Source organism: Chiloscyllium punctatum, chromosome 8 (assembly GCF_047496795.1).
Source record: "Chiloscyllium punctatum isolate Juve2018m chromosome 8, sChiPun1.3, whole genome shotgun sequence".
NCBI classification, from domain to species: Eukaryota; Metazoa; Chordata; class Chondrichthyes; order Orectolobiformes; family Hemiscylliidae; genus Chiloscyllium; species Chiloscyllium punctatum.
Window position 1 is genome coordinate 37,235,803 of NC_092746.1, and position 23,197 is coordinate 37,258,999.

The 23,197-nt window shown below is 40.7% G+C and overlaps 1 protein-coding gene across 4 annotated transcripts in view; it reads left to right on the forward strand.

The window, feature by feature from the left end:
* Positions 1-23,197, forward strand: part of dgkb (diacylglycerol kinase, beta) — an 801,318-nt gene that overhangs the window by 449,163 nt on the left and 328,958 nt on the right. The window lies entirely within an intron of this gene.

The following is a 23,197-nucleotide window of genomic DNA, read 5'->3' on the forward strand; positions in this document are numbered from 1 at the left end:
CCAAATGTCCAAGCAATGGAGAATCCTTTATAGGTTTCTGGGATCTGTGTGAACAGGACTCTCCTCAGCCAAACAGATTAAGAAATTGTTAATGACCAGCACACATACTAGATCGTAGCATCATACAGTCATACCACACAGAAACATACCCTTTGGTCCAACTTGTCAGCACTGATCAGACATGCCAATCTGACATAGTCCCATTTGCCAACGTTTGGCTCATATCCCTCTAAATCCTTGCTAATCATGTACACATCCAGATGCTTTTTAAATGGTGCAATTGTACCAGCCTCCACCACTTCCTCTATCAGCTCATCCTCAGAATAATTCATTCAATTCCATATCACGTGCAGAAAGTGAAATAGAGGCGGTGGGGAATAGGACATGAAATTAAGAGAGAGTATAGCCAATCCCCCCCTATTGGGGCCTAGGTAAAAACCTCTTACACACATGTAGCGACACATGAGCAATGCTGAACATAAATAAGGAGTGTTCACTCTACAGACTGAGTGATGGACGAATAACTTTAAATACTGCAAATGAGAGGGCTGTGGTTTTGCTGGTGGGATGTGTGTTGGCTAACTAAAATGATAGGCAGAAAGTAAAAGGCAACAAAGTTTATTTTATCAAAATGTTTTAAAATATCCTTGGAAGGTCATGTTACGGCTGTACAGGACATTGGTTAGGCCACGTCTGGAATATTGCATGCAGTTCTGGTCTCACTCCTACAGTAAGCACATTGTGGAACTTGGAAGGGTTCAGAAAAGATTTACAAGGAGGTTGCCAGGGTTGGAAGATTTACGCTATAGGGAGAGGCTGAATAGGCTGGGGCTGTTTTCCCTGAGGCGTCAGAGGCTGAGGGATGACGTTATAGAGGTTTATAAAACCATGAGGGGCATGGATAGGATAAATAGACATGGTATTTTCCCTGAGGTGGAGAGTCCAGAACTAGAGGGCATAGGTGTAGGGTGAGAGGGGAAAGATTTAAAAGTGACCTAAGGGGCAACTTTTTCACACAGAGGGTGGTGCGTGTATGGAATGAACTGCCAGAGGAATGGAATGAACTGATGGAGGCTGGTACAGTTATAACATTTTAAAAGCCTCTGGATAGGTATATGAATAGGAAAGGTTTAGAGGGATATGAGCCAAGTGCTGGCAAATGAAACTGGGTTAGGTTAGGATATCTGGTCGGCATGGATGAGTTGGACCGAAGGGTCTGTTTCTGTGTTGTACATCTCTATGACTCTATGACTTATTGAATATTGAGGGAATGCAATTTCACACTTAGGAAAATTAATTTTAATTAACAGAAGAGATGGTTGGGACTAAGTAAAGCTTGTCATGTTGTTGAAAGAGAACTTAAAATGAACTGGATAAGCCTTGACTTGTTTTACAAAGTTTAGTCAATATCTTCAACACTTTTACAGGAACTTCACACACTATTCAGCAAGTTTGAGAGGTGAGATAGATAGCAAGAATGTTTACAGGAATCTTTTGACAGAGCCATGATAACTTAGCAAAAAACCTCTTTATTTCCATAGCTACCTGTCCATTTGGAATTGTTGGAAGTTGCTATCTAATTTGTGCATAAATATCAGTGAACACATAGAGGGTCATTTCACTCATAGTAAAGTCAGCCCAATATTTATGATTTCTTGTAACATCAACCTCTGGAATGTGCAGTTAATGTTTGTGGAGTCATGTAAAGTGTAATTTCAAATTGGACCTATACATTGATTGACTTATTTCTTACGACTTAATTTAAATTTGTAGTCACAGAATTCACTTTGAAAGTTGTGTTATGGCCACAAAGTATTTTATTAATTAAAAACAAAACACTTTATTGGGTCTAAACCATAGTGGGGATAAATGTCTGAGAGGGTTCTTCCACATGTCCATCGTGACTTAGCCAAGAAGTTGGAGAAGCTGTCGAGAATCAAGATTAACAAGCTTTCCTTATTTTTTTTCTCAAAATTTCTGTCACTCCACAGGGCGAGCGAATTCAAAAACTCTTCACAAAATGCACCCTCTACCACCTCGTTTTCATTTTTTTTTTGGATTTTAAAGGCTGCTGTGCATCATGTCCTTCTACTTAAGACTGGATTAAGCTGCTCTGAATGCAGTACCATTTCTATGTTAAAAGTAATGATCAGTGTCCACCTATACTGAAAATTGCAGTGTTGTGTAATTTAAAAAGACTGATGGCTAATAAATCATACTGACACAGTTCAAACTCACCTGGGACTAATAAGGGCCATCATTAGATCCAGGTTCTATGTGTACTAAGACTTTTTTTTCAGCTTAGTGTCGCTAAAACTCAGTTATAATTTTGTTGGCACAGAAAATAAATCAACGACTTAATTTTGTAAGGCAGCATCCTTGGGAAGAGAAACAGAGTTAACACTTAAGGTTGATGATGTTTTGTCAGAGCTTGATTAAAGGATACCAAACTGAAACGTTAACTCTCTTTCTCTCTCCACAGACCCTGCATGACATGCTAAGTAATTCCAGTCCATTTTTTTGTCTCAGATTTCCGTTATCTGCCATTTTACATTTATATCACTTAATATTTTTAACATAAGAAATAAACTTGTAAAGCTCATTTTACATCTTACTATTTTTCTTCTACTTTAATATATAATTTTTGTAGTTATTTTTCATGAATGGGCTACATTGGTTCTCATTTTGTTTCAATGGTACAACTGCTCCATTAAGATGGGATACCCATGTTAACAACTGAGGCATTGAACCACATTGAATGTATAGGAGGAATCCCATGTCCTAATCTGGAAAGGTAACTGGTATAAAAGAGATTCTCTGTAGAACTTGGACTGCAGCACTATAGACAAGGTAATATGCATTTAGTAAATAGTTCCATCATTAATCGCCAAGTTGCACAGGTGGCAGGAAAAAAGACTGAGAAGGACCAGTTTTCACGAGGGAAATAATGGCTGTGCATACACATTTCTGCTTTATCTGGCTATGTGCCCAGATGCTTCATCTATTCCCTTAATATTTGTGATTTGTTATCGAAGTAAAGCCTTGGAGGTCATGGTTGGTAAAATCAAGTGTCTGGCAGTTCAAAATCCATTTGCAAGATATGGGATTTTCTCATTCTTCCTAAATAGTATCCAGGGGCCCCACTAAAACAGGAATTTTGTATTTTATTGAACTCTTTTATTCATCATATTTTCTTTATAATACATACGCATTATGTGTTGATAACCATATTATTTAACGGATGAAGTATGGCTTTCAGCCATACTAATCCATGGTAGTTTATATGCTCTGTGTGAACCTAAGTTAAATTGATAGCTGTGGAAGTGTGATGTTTGTAAGAATCATTATTATGAAATATTAGGATTCAGCTGCACAAATTTGCTGTTAGGCTGTTATCAAAGCATTACTGTTTTATTCTGCACACCTTGCAATGAAATAAATCTAGGAAGAACCAGTGCCTGCCATAAATTCCATTCAGTTCCATTAATTATTCAATGCCCCAGAAGAGTTGTCTCCATCCAAGAAAACTTCCATTGTGACTAATGCACAACTTAAATACCAGCACAGACATGTTGAACTGATTCTGTTCTGCATATTCTAAATAACTCTGAGAGAATACATTCTGATGACGAATTGATTTATGAATTGTTAATAGTCAATCTTCCAGGAACTCTATATGTGAGATATGGCTATTTAATCTTTAGTTTTTGTGTCTTGTCGATCTGCTTCAATGGCCAGCTCTTTAGACTTCACCAGATTGTTGAAGTCTCCATTTATTCTAATAATGACTGTTCTCAATAGAGATCTTATTCCTTTACTATTACTTTAGCTCTCTTTATTTCTTATTGGGGAAAGTAATTCTTTTAAGACAAACGTTCATGATACATTGCTCTGTTTTTTTAACCTTTGAAAACCCAGTCATTCATCTCCACTTTTCTTATGCCAATGAATTTACATTGTACATTTGGTGGAGCTAATGATTTTCAAATGCTGCAAAATTGCCGTAAGTCAAATTGCAAGGGGTACACCCCACAAATTTGTATTTCATGTAGCTTCACTGTAGGTGAGGAATCCCTATTTAATTCGATTTTCCTACCAATGTATTTTGTCCGGAAACAACGATGGTTGTGCAGTAGCAATGAGAAAGATATCTTTAGTTCTCAATAGTGTAAAATTTACAATGGTTTGACCTTATTGAGTGAAAAGCAATGAATCATAAATCATTGGAAAGAAAAATGCTAAGAGGGGATTTGATAGAGACATACAAGGTGATCAGAGAATTAGATAGAGTAGACAGTGAAAGTCTTTTTCCTAGGATGATGACATCAGCTTGTATGAGGGGGCATAACTACAAAGTGTGGGGTGATAGATTTAAGACAGATGTCAGAGGCAGGTTCTTTACTCAGAGAGTGGTAAGGGCATGGAATGCCCTATCTGCCAATGTAGTTAACTCAGCCACATTAAGGAGATTTATACAATCCTCGAATAAGCACATGGATGGTGATGGGATAGTGTAGGGGGACGAGCTGAGAATAGTTCACAGGTCGGCGCAATATCGAGGGCCTGATTTGCATTATGTTGTTCTATGTTCTATGTAATCCCGATGGTGTGGAAACAGGCCATTTTGGCCCAACAAGTCCATGCCAACCTTCCAAAGAATGACCCACCCAGACATATTCCCCTACCCTATTACTCTACACTTACCCCTGACTAATGCACCAAACCTACACATCCCTGAACACTATGGGCAATTTAGAACGGCCAATTCACCTAACCTGTACATCTTTGGATTGTGGGAGGAAATTGGAGCACCCAGGGGAAACCCGCGCAGACAAGGAGAGAATGTAAAAACTCCACACAGTCTCCTAAGGCTGGAATCAAACCCAGGTCCCTGGCACTGTAAGGCAGAAGTGCTAACCACTGAGCCACTGTGTCACCCCTTTACACGGGTGGTAAGAGCAGTCTGTCATCACAGAAAACTATCAGCAGAGCACCATGGGCCTGAATAATGATAAATCTAGAAGTTGTATGTCCAAGGTGATTGGAGGAAGCTCAATAAGAGATGCCCAATGATTCCATGAGACCACCTTTCTGCCTCCCTTGTGGATCTGCTGAACCATCCCGTTGAGTCCCATACCAAACACGAATCTGTTGGCTTGGCGAATATATCATTGTGGTCTGAATTATTTTATAAAACCTTGATCTTTAAATCTCAATCAGGTCATCACCTGCCTGATGCAATCTTACAAGCCATCCAAACCATGCCTGCTCCAACAGCACTGATATGTGTTCCATGCATTATAAGGCATCGAGTGTAACACCACCTATATTTTAACCATCCAGGATTCTCAGTTCTCATTTGCTGGAAAGGTTTAAAATGGGGCTAAAATAAAGCAAATTCAAATAATGATGCCAAGTACAAAGAGTTGTAACTTAACTTGGGTCGGCAGTGGTTAGCACTGCTGCGTCACAGTGCCAGGGACCCAGGTTTGAGTCGAGCCTCAGGTGATTGTGTGGAGTTTTCACATTCTCTTGTGTCTGTGTGGGTTTCCCCCGCGTGTTCCGATTTCATACCGCGATCCAAAGATGTGCAGGTTCGGTGAATTGGCCATGCAAAATCACCCAAATTGCTCAGAGATATGTAGGTTAGATGCATTAGTCAGGGGTAAATATAGGATAGTAGGGGAACGAGTCTGGATGTGTTATTCTTCAAAGGGTTGGTGTGGACTTGTTGGGCCGAAGAGCCTGTTTCCACATTGTAGAGATTCTACATCTCAAGGGGAAGTGCGTTGATATGTTTTTAATTACAGAACATTAATTTTTAATTTTAAGTCTGCAAAGTAGCTCGAGGGAATAGCTTTTATGTGTATTTAATATTACAAAAAAAACTAGCTTTAATTTAAGTCTGCAACTTTGCTTGAGGTCCTTTAATGTTTATTTAATTTCACAAAGTTAATATTTAATTTTGCAGAGGTAGCCAACTATGCTTGTATACCATCAATGGGATTTACATAATGCACTGAGTAAAATATTTGGGAACCCCTCTTTTAGTGTTTCTGTCTCCAAACCCGAATTGATTTCCTTCCTTGGAGCCAAAGTGACAGGCAGCCATGATACTTCCGAGACTTCACCAATATCTCTACAAAGCTAGCGACAGGGAAAAAAGTAGGTTAGATATTCTTTCCCTCTACATTTCTTTCTCTTTCTGTGTGATAATGTCATAGAATGCCTACAGTGCAGGAGGAGGGCTTATGGCCCATCAAATCTGCACCCAATCCCTGAAGAGCGTCCCAACTACTGATCACACCTTATCCCCTTAGCCCCATATTTCCCATGGCTAACCCAGTTAGCCTGCACACCCATAGACACTATGAGAAATTTAGCATGGCCAATCCACCTAACATCTTTGGACTGAGGGAGGAAACCCACACAGCCACGGGTTAGGAACGTTAAAACAGCACACAGCCACCCAAGGCTGGAATTGAGCCCATGTATATCCATAATATCCTTCAGCTGCACAAATGGGTTAGAGGTTGGAAAACAATAATGATTTGTTTAGATTGCTAATGAACAATGGAGTATTTCCCTGTTGGAATTAGGAACATGAATAGACCATGAGGTAGCTGTACTCGGCTATTTGCTAAGATAATGGACAATCAGAGATGGCCTGAAACCAGCAAAGTTTACAGAACCAGCATTGAATGTTTTGGATTTTTAAAAAAATTTTCTCTTTTTAAATTCTCGAAAACTGTCAAGGACTAAACAGGGAAGAACCTTTCACAATTCCAACAGCCTAATATTTCTTAGTTTTAACACCTTGAAGACTTCTGTACAGCTCTCTAGATTTGGAAGCTCCACAAACTGGCAACATTTTGGCTGGGTGACTCATAGCCCTGAGCTAAAACTTGATTCCCTGCTTGGAGAAAGTTGTTCTCCAAATGAAAGGCCTCTAATATGCGGTTAATTCAGCAGTATAAACATTAACATCACAGGTGTCCTGCTGGGCACTTGGCAGAAATCACATACCTTTTTGGAAAATATATATTTAGGTCATTGTTCCAAATGACACTCTGATCATCCAAAATTGCCAATAACTTCATGGAACTGATCAAAGTCTATCTACCTCTACTTTAAAATTCAGTCCCAAGTAATAATAGTGAATACATTTTATGCACCTTGATCATACCCATTCTGACTTCTTAGATTTAAATTACAGTCATTCAAAGTCCAGTCCCCTTAGTAGGTAAGTTTTGCTACTTGTCCGTCAAATTTTTAGGTAGTTTCTCAGGATTGATAAGGTTTTGAAGAACAAATAGGATCAACAGCACTACCTTAATCATCCCAGTCTCTACATAGGAGAAGAAAATATTGATTTAGAGCCTGTCAGACTGCATCTAATTAGGGCAAATGAAAAATAAAAGCAGCTTATGTATTACTGCAAAACTGCAATCCGTAGGAGGTCCAGGGAAGGAGCAGGTGCAAGCCTCTAACTGATTGCAGTGGTAGATTTGTTGTACTCATTCAGAATTAAAAAGAACCTGAATGTTTGCGGCTGTAGCAATCTGCTTTGATGTGCCTTATGCAATCATTCAAATCATTTCATTGCATACTTAACTGTGCTTTTACTTCATATGCTCTCTGTTCCTCCATAAACAGCTGATTCATGATAACAATCTGTCATGCTGCCTTAACCTTCACAGATGTCGAAGTTCTTTACTTAGAAAATCTTTGCTCTAAAGAACCTTAACTCATTTTATGTACTCTTTGCAAAGTGTTTATTTCATGATTGATTAATCTAATGTAAGTATCTTCTGTGAAGTACTTTTATGTTTATTGTCCTATTATCATAGAATCGTAGAATCACTACAGTGTGGAAACAGGCTATTTGTTCCATTTGAGTCTATTCCAAAGAGCATCCCACCCAGATTATATCAAACATTACAGGTGAAACAACTTTCAGACCGATGTTTGAACATCAGAAAAGCTCATATTTCTATATGTAATAACAGTGATTTATTCAACTGCAAGACCAGAGCTTTGTTCCTGCAGTTGCTATGCAAACTTGGAAGAATATTCTTAATATTTGAACTTCCACTGACTATATCTCAGTGGCTTTTTGAGAGTTCAGCATTAGGGAGATTTCTTTCCAAAAATTGTCAAAATGGGAAGAGGAAATACAATCTTTTAAATCTTGATAGAGCATTGTGAAGATTTTTTTTCCATTTTAGTTTGCATCTGGAGTAAGTTAATTCTCAACTCAATGGTCTTTCAACCCAGGTAGTAATGGAGGCTCATAAAAGGGCAATTAATTCAGATATTCAAACAGCACCAGTGAGGGACTTAACATTGCGGGAGCTCCCCTTGGTTCTGATGACCTGTGTTTAGTCTGATAAAGAGTCGCTGGACTCAAACATTAACTCTGCTTTGTCCTCACCAAAGCTGCCAGACCTGTGAGTTTTACCAGCAATTTCTGTTTTTACTTGCAGTGGCTGTGCTGGTAAAGCAAGTCAATGGCTGACAGCTTTCCCGGCGGAGGGCAAAATAAAACTGACTGGGCCAAGCCCTGGAATCTTAAAATTCCATGGAGCTGGGAGCCCTGACAATAGTTAGAGAATTGATTCCGTTATGCTTCCAGAATTTGACAACTTGTTTTGGTGGCAAGCAACAAAACCTGCACTACCATTATTAAGCTCTGCCCATAGTATTGAAGTAATTAGGGTGTGGACCTTCAGTATCATCCCATCACATGCTTTGGATTTGCTGTGAGTTTAGTATGCATGAAAAGCCGGTGTTACAGAGGGTCAACAACTGGGTTTAGCAAATGCTGGACATGTGAACTGAAATCATTTGATCAGCTATTGCCTTTAGAGCTGAAATAACAAAGTGAAGGTACATAGACCACACTTAAAATACACATGGTCTCTTCAGTAGCTATCTTTGGAGCTCACTGGTACTTTACATTGCAGCCAGGCCATTTATGAGCAAGGACAGGCACTTATCTCATGGATTGGAGTAGGGTGCACGAAAGACTCCTCTTACCTGTTACTCACTTTGTTCCTATATGACACAGATGCATCTTCTTGTGCATTGCCATGTCATTCTGAACTTACAGCCTCACAGCCACTTCTCTGTTGCCATGTCTTATGGTGCAGAAATAAAGCCAGGAAGTTTTCCTGATCAGTCAGGTGGGTAGACATGTAACATGTAATGTCATAACACACAGGAGCAGAAATTAGGTCATTCAATCATGACTGATGGGTTTTTCAACCCCATTTTCCCACTTTTTCCCTCCATGACTTTTGATCCCCATGACAATCAAGGACCTATCTATCTCTGTTTTAAATATATGCAATGCCCTGGCCTCCACAGCCTTCTGTGACAGTGAATTCCACTGATTCACCACCCTGTCGATGAAGATGTTTCTCCTTATCTCCATTCCCTTTACTCTAAGGCTGTGTCCTCAGTTCCTCGTCTCTCCTGCCAATGGAAACACCCTCATAACATCCACTCCGTCCAGGCCATTCAGTATCCTGTCAGTTTCAATCATCCTTCTAAACTCCATTGAGTATAGTCCCAAAATGGTCAAATGTTCCTCATATGTTAAGCTTTTCATTTCTGGGATCATTCTTGTGAACCTCCTCTGGACCCTCTCCAGGGCCAGTGCATTTTTCCTGAGATATGGGGCCCAAAATTGCTCACAATACTCTAAATGTGGTCTCACAAGAGTCTTTTAAAGCCTCAGAAGTACATCCCTGTGCTATATCAGTGGTTAGACAAGACACAATAGACAATAGACAATAGATGCAGGAGTAGACCATTCAGCCCTTCGAGCCTGTACCGCCATTCAATATGATCATGGCTGATCATTCCCAATTAGTATCCTGTTCCAGCCTTATCTCCATAACCCTTGACTCCACTATCTTTAAGAGCTCTATCCAATTCTTTCTTAAATGAATCCAGAGACTGGGCCTCCACTGCCCTCTGGGGCAGAGCATTCCACACAGCCACCACTCTCTGGGTGAAGTAGTTTCTCCTCATCTCTGTCCTAAATGGTCTACCCCGTATTTTTAAGTTGTGTCCTCTGGTTCGGCACTCCCCCATTAGCGAAAATATGTTTCCTCCTGCCAGAGTGTCCAATCCTTTCATAATCCTATACGTTTCAATCAGATCCCCTCTCAGTCTTCTAAACTCAAGGGTATACAAGCCCAGTCGCTTCAGTCTTTCCGTGTAAGGCAATCCTGCCATTCCAGGAATTGACCTCGTGAACCTACGCTGCACTCCCTCAATAGCCAGAATGTCTTTCCTCAAATTTGGAGACCAGAACTGTACACAGTACTCCAGGTGTGGTCTCACCAGGGCCCTGTACAGCTGCAGAAGCACCTCTTTGCTTCTATACTCAATTCCTCTTGTTATGAAGGCCAGCATGCTATTAGCCTTCTTCACGACCTGCTGTACCTGCATGCTTGCCTTCATTGACTGGTGGACAAGAACACCCAGATCTCTCTGAACAGCCCCTTTACCTAATTTGATACCATTGAGGTAGTAATCTGCCTTCCTGTTCTTGCCACCAAAGTGGATAACCAGACATTTATCCACATTAAACTGCATCTGCCATGCATCTGCCCACTCACCTAACTTGTCCAGGTCACCCTGTAATCTCCTAACATCCTCATCACATTTCACCCTGCCACCCAGCTTTGTATCATCAGCAAATTTGCTAATGTTATTGCTGATACCATCTTCTATATCATTTACATATATTGTAAAAAGCTGCGGTCCCAGCACGGATCCCTGCGGTACCCCACTGGTCATTGCCTGCCATTCCGAAATGGAGCCGTTAATCACTACCCTTTGTTTCCTATTAGCCAACCAATTCTCTATCCAATCTAATACTTTGCCCCCAATACCGTGCGCCCTAATTTTACTCACTAACCTCTTGTGTGGGACTTTATCAAAAGCTTTCTGAAAGTCCAGGTACACTAAATCCACTGGATCTCCCTCGTCCATCTTCCGAGTTACATCCTCAAAAAATTCAAGAAGATTAGTCAAGCATGATTTCCCCTTCATAAATCCATGCTGACTCTGTCCTATCCTGTTCCTATTATCCAGATGTGCCGTAATTTCATCCTTTATAATAGACTCCAGCATCTTTCCCACCACTGAGGTCAGACTAACTGGTCTATAATTTCCTGCTTTCTCCCGCCCACCCTTCTTAAAAAGTGGCACAACATTAGCCGCCCTCCAATCCTCAGGAACCGACCCCGATTCTATTGAACTCTGGAAAATAATCACCAGCGCATCCACGATTTCCCGAGCCACCTCCTTCAGTACCCTGGGATGCAGGCCATCAGGTCCCGGAGACTTATCAACCTTCAGACCTAACAGTCTCTCCAACACCAAATCCTGGCAAATATAAATTCCCTTAAGTTCAGGTCCTTCAGCCAATGTTACCTCAGGGAGATTGCTTGTGTCTTCCCCAGTGAACCCAGTTACACCTACAACTTGTGCCAGCAGGTTATTCACCAATTCATATAGCCATGTCTCAAAGTCTGAGGTACAGAGTCAAGTCAGGTGGGACAGTCATCAATCAGAGGGTTCCCCCACAGTCAGTAGAGAACATTACCTGTATTCATCCAGGGCTTTGGATCTGGTGTGCCAGCTGCATGGAGCATTCAGTGTTGGGAGTCCATATTGTCCCAGTCTGTGAGTAATGATCAAACCTACAAGTGTAGGGAAACTAGTCTGGGGATCAGTGGCAGTCAGGGAGCTGCGCAGAGATCTGTCAGGGGCCTGGTCAGTCAGGGTGGTCCTTCCAAAATGATCACAGGTGGGATGGTGACTCAACGGTGGTATTATTAGGGTCCACTGCTGCTGAAGGCAGGTTGGGGAAGACATTAGTCATGGGGATTGGAGGCAACATGATGGCATGGAAAGAGGGCAATAGTTGTGAAGGGGGCACTTCTGTATTTAGGGCTGGGATGATGATAATGCATTGGAGGGCATAGTTTACCATGGGAGGATGTGTCCATCGATGGTCACTACTGCTTCCATGCATTGTTGGGAGACAGTAGGACATCTTGGAGGAGGGCAGGAAGGTGGTTATGGGACCTTTTCTGGGATTGGGAATCTATCAGTAGCTAAGTTTATAACTTCACATGTTATAATGGTATTTTCTTATTTTTTGTGAGGGTTGACATAACCCTTTAAGCGCCATTGAGGTTCCCCGAAAAAAAACAGATGCTGCAGATTCAAATTTTCAACTGATTATTCAGATAAGCCATTGGAATAATATTGTATCTGGCAAGTAATTTCCCTTTCATTTTGCATAAATGAAATGGAATAGATAGAATTTTTATACATAATTTTGCATGTCGTCATAAGCAACTGTAAGAAACATCAGTTATTGGTTATTGGTTATTGGTTATTGTTTACCATCAGAAAGGAGCTTTTATTGTGGGTGATTACTAATGAATGCATACAATGCAAACAAATCACTTCTGGAACTATGAATAGATTCCCAGAAATTGGATACATGATTAAATAAATAATGTGATATGACTGTTTTAGCACATACGCACATCTCAAAGTCTTTTATGAGTGGAAGCCAGTGTGGCACAGAGGAACAAGGAGCTGTAATCCACATCCAGGTTCCCCAAGCCTGATTCCTGCTGTGTGTATTTCTAAGGCAGTGGTGTTTTCAGACTGTCCAAATGTTTCATGCAGTCAAGCCATCTTCTGAAGGAGGTGTGATTCATATCAGCTCAGGGCTGCCATGAACTATGGGAGGAAGCCTTCTCAGAAATTGGCAGTCTATTGATAGCTAAGGTTATGACTTTACATGTTATAATGGAATTTTGTAAAAGTATGTTTTTGATGCAGTGATTGATGACTGAGCTTTATTTAGAAAAGGTAAATGACAATTAAATTGACCATCAAAGTGAAAGTGAAAAAATAATTCAGGTAAGTTTGAACACTTTATCTGGGGATGCATTTTGCATTGGGCAGTTTTTAATTCACATATTTTTCTAATTAACGTTTTCAGAGATGTTATTACATACTTTTGGAGCAGGTGGGACCTTAACCTGGGCCTCACATTCCAGGTAGTGTCACAAGATAGCCTCTCATTGGACAGTATCATGATTCTGATTTTCCTATGCCAGTTGACTCTGTACTGTAATATTTCTTGATTGATTTACAGGTGAACAATCCGAAGATCCTTTGAATTAGTGCAGTCGATGGCTATCCGCTTTACTTACTCAAGGGCTTTAATATAGTCAGCTTTGGAAGGTGTATTGACACAGTTGTGCAGTGGAATGCTCCAAACTGTACTAATGGGTTCAGCTCAGCAGATGATTATGTAAGGGTCCATACCAGGCTTAGGCAGGATGACATCATCAGAAAATCTCCTGACTTGCTACTGCTATCTCAAAGGCCCAATATCTCTGGATTAATGAAAGAAAGCCTTGCCCTGACATATAAACACAGATTCAATAAATCTATCTAATCGTTTGAAGCACAGTAACTATTATTCCATGGGTATATAATATCTGACTTCAGTACAAAATTAAACCCGAAGTATCTCATGGCCTGAATGTTAGATCCTGAGTTATAGCAAAGGACATTTTTGCAGAGGAGTACAAGGAAATTGAAGGCTTCTTCGGTTCTTATGATCTGTGATGTCATGTGGGCAGACGGTGGTAATGGCTGAGAGATTCTAATGACTGGATACTCCTTTCTGCGTCGTAGCTTGGGGTTGAGTATTGGGACCAAGCAGAAATCTCAAAGCAGCTGACACCAAGGGAATTGTCCAGGAAAGTGACAATTCTGAAATCTCCTTAGGTTAGAGAATTCAGACTCACATAAGTTTAATAGTTAGCCAGAATTGTTGAAGGTTTTTAAATCCTTTTCACTCCTGGATAACTGTTAAAATGGACCGCCTGCCTCACCATTGATCCCAAACTACATCACCCTGATACGTGACAGCATTGGATGTGTCACCCTCACCCTCCGACAACCCATCCTGCTTCTCGGATGCTGCCTGACCTGCTGTGCTTTTCCAGCACCACACCCTTTACTCTGATCTCCAGCATCTGCAGTACCCACTTTCACTCAGTCACTTGCAAGTCCAGTGTAGTTTAGTTTAAAAACTAAAAACCTTGGAAAACTATTCTGTTGTTCCAGTAAACCTTAATGAAAAGGGTTGTTCACTTTTGCAAGTTTTTGAAGCCCTCTTCAAAACTGAATTAAAAATATTTTGTATCACATTGCAAATACATGTTTTGGAATTTTATTTTGCCAAAAGTTTGCACATATAATTAATGGAATCCTGTGGCATTGCCTGGTTATGACCATCTCGTCAACCCCTGTTGGTCTCCAGCATCAAATCTTCAACCAATTTGACTCAGTCCATGTGATATCAGGAAATATTTGGAGGCACTGGATATTGCTTGGGCCCTGGCGACATTCCAGTAATAATACTGAAGACTTGTGCTCCAGAATATTCCACACTGTTAGCCAAGCTCTTCCAGTACAGCAACGACACTAGCATCTACCAACAACGTAGAAAATTGCCCAGGTATGTCCTGTATGCAAAAGCTGAGCAAATCCAACTCAGCCAATTACTACCCCATCAGTCTACTCGCAATCATCAGTAAATTGATGGAAAATGTCATGAACAGTGCTATCAAACAGCACCTGCTCAGCAATAACCTGCTCAGCGATGCCCAGTTTGGGTTCTGCCAGGGCCACTCAGCTCCTGACTTCATTACAACCTTGGTTCAAACATGGACAAAAGAGCTGAATTCCAGAGGTCAGGTGAGAGTGGCAGCCTGTGACATCACGTTCACATTTGACCGAGTATGGCATCAAGGAGCCCTCTCAAAACTGGAATCAAGGGAACAAACTTTTATTGGTTGGACTCACAGCTGGTAAATAGGAAGATGATTGTGGTTGTCAGAGGTCAACCATCTCAGCTCATGGACATCTCTGCAGGAGTTCATCAGTGTTGTGTCCTGTGACCGACCATCTTTAGCTGCTTCGTCAATGACCTTCCCACCACCATAGGTCATGAGTGGGGATGTTCAACACCATTCATGGCTCCTCAGCTACTGAAGCAGTCCATGTTCAAATGCAACAAGATCTGAACAATGTCCAAGTGGGGTGAAAAGTAGCCATTTGCACCATGCAAATGCCAGGAAATTATCATATTCAATAAGAGACAATCTAATGACTGCATTTTGACATTCAGTGGCATTACCATCACCGACTATCAACATCCTGGGGGTTACTATTGACTAGAAACATAACTGAACTCAACATATAAATACTGTAGCTACAAAAGCAGGTCAGAGACAAAGTAGGTAATTCACCTTCTGACTCCCAAAGCATGCCCACCATCAACAAAGCACAATCCAGGACTGTGATGGAATACATCATACTTGCCTAGATGGTTGCAGCTCCAACAACATTCAAGAAGTTTGACATCATCCAGTACAATGCAGTCCACTTTATGGATATGATTTGGAGATGCCAGTGTTGGACTGGGGTTTACAAAGTTTAAAATCACACAACACAAGATTATAGTCCAACAGGTTTATTTGGAAGCACTAGCTTTTGGAGACTGTGTGAGACTGTCTGTGCTATAATGTTCAGACTGATTCTAATTTTGTAAATCCATTTTTTAGATTAGAATCAGTCTGAACATTATGGCACAGACAGCCTCACACAAGGCATTATCTGGGCCAACATGACACCAATTGTTAAAGTGCACTTGAGAATGTAACTTTCAAGAAGTTCTGTGATTTACATATGAAAAACTGAAACCAACATATTCAATCTAAAAAATGAGACACTTAAAAAACAATCCGGGTCCTTTTCAATTAAAAAAATTCAGTTACATCACACTGTAAACTTTTGCTACAAATTCTGTGTCCTACAATCTTATACTCCACAACCACCTGATGAAGGAGCAGCACTTTGAAAGCTAGTGCTTCCACATAAACCTGTTGGACTATAACCTGGTGTTGTGTGATTTTTAACTTTGTAAACTTTATAGACACCACATCAACAAGCATCCACTCTCTCTGCCACCGATGCTCAGTACCATCTACAAGATGCACTGCAAAAATTCACCAAAGATCCTTTGACAGCATGTTCCGAACCCAAGAGAAGATCAAAGGCAGGAGAATCTGGGAACAAAACCACCAGCAAGGTCCCCTCCAAACCACTCACCATCCTAGCTTGGAAATATATTGCTGTTCCTTACTATTGCTGGGTCAAAATTCTGAAATTCACTCTCTAATAGCATTGGGGGTCTTCCTACAGCACATGCAGTGCAGCAGTTCAAGAAGGCAGCTCTTCCCCACCTTCTTAAGGGCAACTAGGCACAGGCAAGAAATGCTGGCTCAGCCAAGGACGCCCATAAGAGAATTTTTAAAAAACTTACTGCCGGCATTAGATGATTGTTCAAATCATTAGATGATAAATTTACAACCAGCAATTGTGTAAAGAATGTCATTTTCATTGGCAATGATTCTGCTATACACTACATGTAGCTTACTTCAATAAAATAAAGTTTTTGAAAATCAGATTCGGGGGAGTTCTAACTTGTCTCTGCCTTTTTACGTATTATGTGTATTAATATCAAATTGGTTTGACAGATAAAAAAAGATACATGCAGAAAACTGCTCCCTTAAATCAGCCATTAAATTATTACAAAGGCATAAATTGATATTCAGATACACAACATGTTATAGAGTCATAGAGATGTACAGCATGGAAACAGACCCTTCGGTCCAACCCGTCCATGCTGACCAGTTATCTGAAATTAATCGAGTCCCATTCACCAGCATTTTGCCCATGCCTTCTGAACCCTAACTAATCACTTACCCATCCAGAAGCCTTTTAAATGTTGTAATTGTACCAGCCTCCATCACTTCCTCTGGCAGCTCATTCCATACATATACCACTCTCTGCATAAAAAAGTTGACCCTTACATCCATTTTAAATCTTTCCCCTCTCAACTTAAGCTTATGCCCTCTAGTTTTGAACTCCCCAACCCCAGGGTAAAGACCTTGTCTGTTTGCCCTATCCATGCCCCTCATGATTTTATAAACCTCAATAAGGTCTCCTCTCACCCCTCCAGGGAAAATAGCTCCAGCCTATTTAGCTTCTCCCTGTAGCTCAAATCTTCCAATCTTGGCAACATCTTTGGAAATCTTTTCTGAGCCCTTCTAAGTTTCACAACATCCTTCCGATAGGAGGGAGATGAGAATTGCACACAATATTCCAAAACTGATCTAACCAATGTCCTGTACAGCTGCAACACGACCCCTCAGCTCCTGTAGTCAATGCACTGAACAATGAATACAAGTATACCAAACACCTTCACTATCCTCAAGATTAGAGTGGTGCTGGAAAAGCACAGCAGGTCAGGCAGCATCCGAGGAGCAGGAAAATTGATGTTTCGGACAAAAGCCCTTCACCGGCTCTTTTTCCCAAAGCGTCAATATTCCTGCTCCTCAGATGTTGCCTGACCTGCTGTGCTTTTCCAGCACCACTCTAATCTTGACTCTAATCTCCAGCATCTGCAGTACCCACCTCCACCTACCTTGACTCCACTTTCAAGGAACTATGAACCTGCACTCACGGTCTCTTTGTTCAGCAATATGATTCAACAACTTGTGAAAAAATACAGGTTAGCATTTTAAAGCAGAATTTCTTTTCTTTGGTTGGATTAGAATGAAAAGTAAAATAAAAAGGCAAAAAAAATCTTCCAGTTGCAGAGCTTTTAATATAATGGTTGTGAAGATACTTGCCAAAACTACTTCATGTGTGCCTTTGGAGCCCAAGAAGAAGAAAGGCAGCAGCTATATGGGGACATGATCACCTGTAGGGGTGATCCATCATCCTGGCTGAGGAATTTTGATGGCTTCATCACTGCTTGGTCAAAATCCTGGAATCCAGTAGTTAACAATGCTGTGGATGTATCTATAGTCTACCGAAGTCTAAGGTAGTTGCACATCATCACCTTTTGAAGGACAATTGGGAATGAAGATAAAGTGCTACCTTGACAATGACAGCCCCATTCCATTACCAAATAAAAATAAATTCCAATATTCAGCTGGCCAGAATCCCAATTTCCAGCTTTCATGTGCTTCATCCAAAATCTTATGTTCTGACTTGTGCCATATTCTGTGAATGCATCATCTCCTGTGGTATTCACAATTTTCATCACCCATCACTCCAGTGCTTATGGCCTACTTTGGTTGTAGATACACAATACTTCAGTTTTAACATAGCCAGGGCCTCAACTGGCGCCATTCTGAAACTTTGTCCAGTTATAAACAGGAAACAGGAAAAGAGAGGTCACCCTGTCGGGAGTTTTCGAAAGGCTTCCGAATAGTTCCAGAGATATAGAGGAAAGAATAGCAAAGATAATTCTGGATAGGAGCAAGAGTAACAGGGTAGTTGCTATTGGGGGACTTTAACTTAACAAATATAGACTGGAAATACTATAGTTTGAGTACATTAGATGGCTCAGTTTTTGGCCAATGTGTGCAGGATGGTTTCCTGACACAGTATATAGACAAACTAACAAAGGACGCGGCCACATTGGATTTGGTACTGGGTAATGAACCTGGCCAGGAGTTAGCTTTGGAGGTAGGTGAGTACTTTGGTGCCCAGAATTCGGATATGTTTACTTTAGTGATGGAAAGAGATAGGTATATACCACAGGGCAAAAGAATTGCTGGGTGAAAGACAATTACGATGCGGTTAGGATGCATAGGATGGAGAAGGAAACTACAGGGATGGGCACAATTGAAATGTGGAGTGTATTCAAGGAACAGCTACTGCGTGTCCTTGATAAGTATGTACCAGTGAGACAGGGGGGAAGTAGTCAAGTGAGGGATCCATAGTTTACAAAAGAAATTGAATCTCTTGTCAAGAAGAAGAAGAAGGCTTCTGTTAGGATGAGACATGAAGGCTCAGTTCGGGATCTTGAAAATTCCAAGATAGCCAGGAAAGACCGAAAGAGAGAGTTAAGAAGAGCCAGGAGTGGACATGAGAAGTCGTCGGCAGATAGGTTTTTCCTTGATCCCAAAGCTTTCTATAGGTATACGAGGAATAAAAGAATGACTAGAGAAAGATTAGGGCCAATCAAGGATAGTAGTGAGAAGTTGTGCAAGGAGTCTTAGGAGGTAGAGGAAGCGCTAAATGAATATTTTTCATCAGTATTCACACTGGCAAAAGACAATGTTGTCAGGGAGAAGACTAAGATACAGGCAACAAGACTCGACAGGATTGAGGTTCACAAGGATGAGGTATTAGCAATTCTGGAAAGTGTGAAAATAGATAAGTCCCCTGTGCCGGATGGGATTTATCTGAGGATTCTTTGGGAAGCCAGGGAGGAGATTGCAGAGCCTTTGGCTTTAATCGTTACATTATCATTGTCGACAGGAATAGTGCTGGAAATGTTGTTCCCTTGTTCAAGAAGGGAAGGAGAGACACCTAGGTAATTATAGACCAGTGAGCCATATTTCGGTTGTGGGTAAATTGTTGGAAAAGGTTATAAGAGATAAGACTGATAATCATCTAGAGAGGAATAAGTTGACTCGGGATAGGAACACAGTTTTGTGAGGGGTAGGTCGTGCCTTACAAAACTTATTGAGTTCTTTGAGATGGTGACAAACAGGCAGATGAGGGTAAAGTGGTTGATGTGGTGTATATGGATTTCAGTGAGGCATTTCAGAAAATGCCCCATGGTAGGCTATTGCACAAAATGCAGAGGCATGGGATTGAGCGGTCTGGATCAGAAGGAAGGCAGAGGGTGGTGATTGATGAGAAATGTTCATCCTGGAGATCAGTTACTAGTGGTATACTGCAAATATTTTTTTTTTGGCCCATTGCTGTTTGTCATTATTATAGATGACCTGGATGAGAGCAAAGAAGGATGGGTTAGTAAATTTACAGATGACAGTAAGTTTGGTGGAGTTGTGGATAGTACTGAAGGATGTTGCAGGTTACAGAGGGACATAGATAAGCTGCAGAGCTGGGATGAGAGGTGGCGATTGGAGTTTAATGCAGAAAAGTGTGAGGTGATTCACTATGAAAGGAACAACGGGAATAAAGGGTTCTGGGCTAATGGTAAGATTCTTAGTAGTGTGGATGAGCAGCGGGATCTCAGTGTCCATGTACATAGATCCCTGAAAGTTGCCAACCGGGTTGATTTGGTTGTTAAAAGGGCATATGGTTGCCAGCTTTTATTGGGAGGGAGATTGATTTTTGGAGCCATGAGGTCATGTGCAGCTGTACAAAACTCTGGTACGGCTGCACTTGGAGTATTGTGTGCAGTTCTGGTCACTGCATTATAGGAAGGTTGTGAAAGCTTTGGGAAGGGTGCAGAGTAGATTTACTAGGATGTTACCTAGTATGGAGGGAAGGTCTTATGAGGAAAGGCTGATGGACTTGAGGTTGTTTTCGTTAGAGAGAAGAAGGTTGAGAGATGACTTAATTGAGATGTATAAGATAATCAGCAGCTTAGATAAGGTGGACAGTGAGAGCCTTTTTCCTCAGATAATAATGGCTAGCATGAGGGGACATAGCTTTAAACTGAGGGGTGATAGATAAAGGATAGATGTTAGACGTAGTTTCTTTACTCAGAGAGTAGGGGGGCATGGAACGCACTGCCTGCAACAGTAGTAGACTCACTAACATTAAGGGCATTTAAATGGTCATTGGTTAAAGATATGGATAAAATGGGATAGCGTAAGTTAGATGGGCCTCAGATTGCTTCCACAGGTCAGCACAACATCGAGGGCTGAAGGGCCTGGACTGTGATGTAATGTTCTATAACCCTTATGTTAACTCTATTCCTGCAGTTCTGCCTTGGAGCTTTGGCATTCTTTTTTAAAAATATTTCCACATCCCTACCTTTCTTTCTTCCATTTAAGATGCACCTTAAATTCTACGTATTTAATGGAATTTATGATCCTCCACATTATCATGTTATTTGGCTCAGAGTCAATTTTTTGTTCATATTCATGTCAAATACAGGGAGCCCATGCTCTTTGTTGCCCTGATTTTCATTGTTTCACATCGAAATCCCTAACTTAACAGTGAGCAATTTTCGTGACTCATTCAGCTTGCTGTACATCTCTATGACTCTGTGACTCTATGTCATTATTTCAGCCTGTTGCCATAAATTCACTCATTAATTTTTATAGAAAATAAATTCCCACTCTGTTCTTTTGCTCTTTGTCAGGTTTTCACAAAAGGTATATACCAGATGAATAGATTAGATTAGATTACTTGCAGATTACTTACAATGTGGAAACAGGCCCTTCGGTCCAACAATAGAAAGGACCTCGTGATTGGAGGTGTTAAACAACACCAAGGGTGATCTGGAAATGTAAATTATGATGGCAAATATTATCAAAAATATTTTTAAAATCCAAAATGTACTAAATTAGTTGTGAAAGGTCATGATTTTCACCCTTCAATGAAATCCATACTTTGCATATGAATACGTTGTATTTCAACCAAATAATGAGAAATAGCACTCAACTTCAAATCAAACAGTGAAATGTATCACTTGATTTGCATTGTGCCTTTAAACATCAACCCCTGCTATGGCAACTGAGGGATGACATGACCGTACGCAAAGCTCGAGGTTGCGTTGCCAAGTAATGGTTAAGATGAGTTGTGCAGTTGCCACGGAAAGATGTTGTCAACAGTTTATGGTTTGAGCTGAAACAGGACAATGTTGACACATTTGTAAGCAATCAATGAGGTTACAGCAATAAAGGAGAGTAAGGCACATGGTACAGATTGGAATAATGGTCATTAAATGGGAAAAAAAATTGAATAGAAATGGTTTGCTTCAAAAGCTGGCCAAGTTGCATTCTCTTAATCTTATAATTCACCCAAAATGTATGCACCTGCTTAACTATTCTTTACTTCTGTTTTAAGAGTTTAATTATTTTATTGCTTCCAGATCCAAAATTGTTTTTGGTTGTTTTTTTTTAAAGTATTAATGATGCTAAAATGTTCTGTGTTGTCCGAGGTTTCATTGAAGCAAATGATTTAGATCCAATGATTAATAAATTTGAGACATTGTGGGGTAGGCATTACTTCCCAGAGCATCTCACTGTCCACCAATACTAGTGAAATACAACAAATGTTATGACATTATTGTCTTTAAGTGGTAGATGCAAGCTAAAGTCACCTCAGAAAGTTAAGACTCATCAAATATCCTTTCCATAATGTGATAACTTTTAATTTCTGTCAATCAATCATTCTGGCACTGAAAATTAAGGGTGGAATCCCATTCCCTCAGGTATTCATTATGTTGGAGATTTTTAAAATATCAAATGTTATTTTTGAAGCATTTTTCAATCTTTCAAAAGCTAATTGGGGACAGATGTTCGCAGGTAAAGGGAGGGCTGGAAAATGGGAAGCCTTCAGAAATGAGATAACAGGAATCCAGAGAAAGTATATTCCTGTCAGAGTGAAAGGAAAGGCCGGTAGGGAAAGGGAATGCTGGATGACTAAAGAAATTGAGGTAAAAACAATGACTGCAGATGCTGGAAACCAGATTCTGGATTAGTGGTGCTGGAAGAGCACAGCAGTTCAGGCAGCATCCAAGTAGCTTCGAAATCAACGTTTCGGGCAAAAGCCCTTCATCAGGAAACAGCTTCGAAATCGACATTTCGGGCAAAAGCCCTTCATCAGGAATGGGTTTGGTTAAGAAAAAGAAAGAAGCATATGTCAGGTATAGACAGGAGAGATCGAATGAATCCTTAGATGAGTATAAAGGAAGTAGGGGTATACTTAAGAGGGAAACCAGGAGGGCAAAAAGGGGACATGGGATAACTTTGGCAAATAGAGTTAAGGAGAATCCAAAGAGTTTTTACAAGTACATTAAGGACAAAAGGGTAACTAGGGAGAGAATAGGGCCCCTCAAAGATCAGCAAGGCGGCCTTGATTTGGAGCTGCTGAAAATGGGGGAGATACTAAATGAGTATTTGCATCAGTATTTACCGTGGAAAAGGATATGGAAGATATAGACTGTAGGGACATAGACTGGAGGTTGGCTAACGTGGTGCCACTGTTTAAGAAGGGTGGTAAGGACAAGCCAGGGAAGTATAGACCAGTGAGCCTGACATTGGTGGTGGGTAAGTTGTTGGAGGGAATCGTG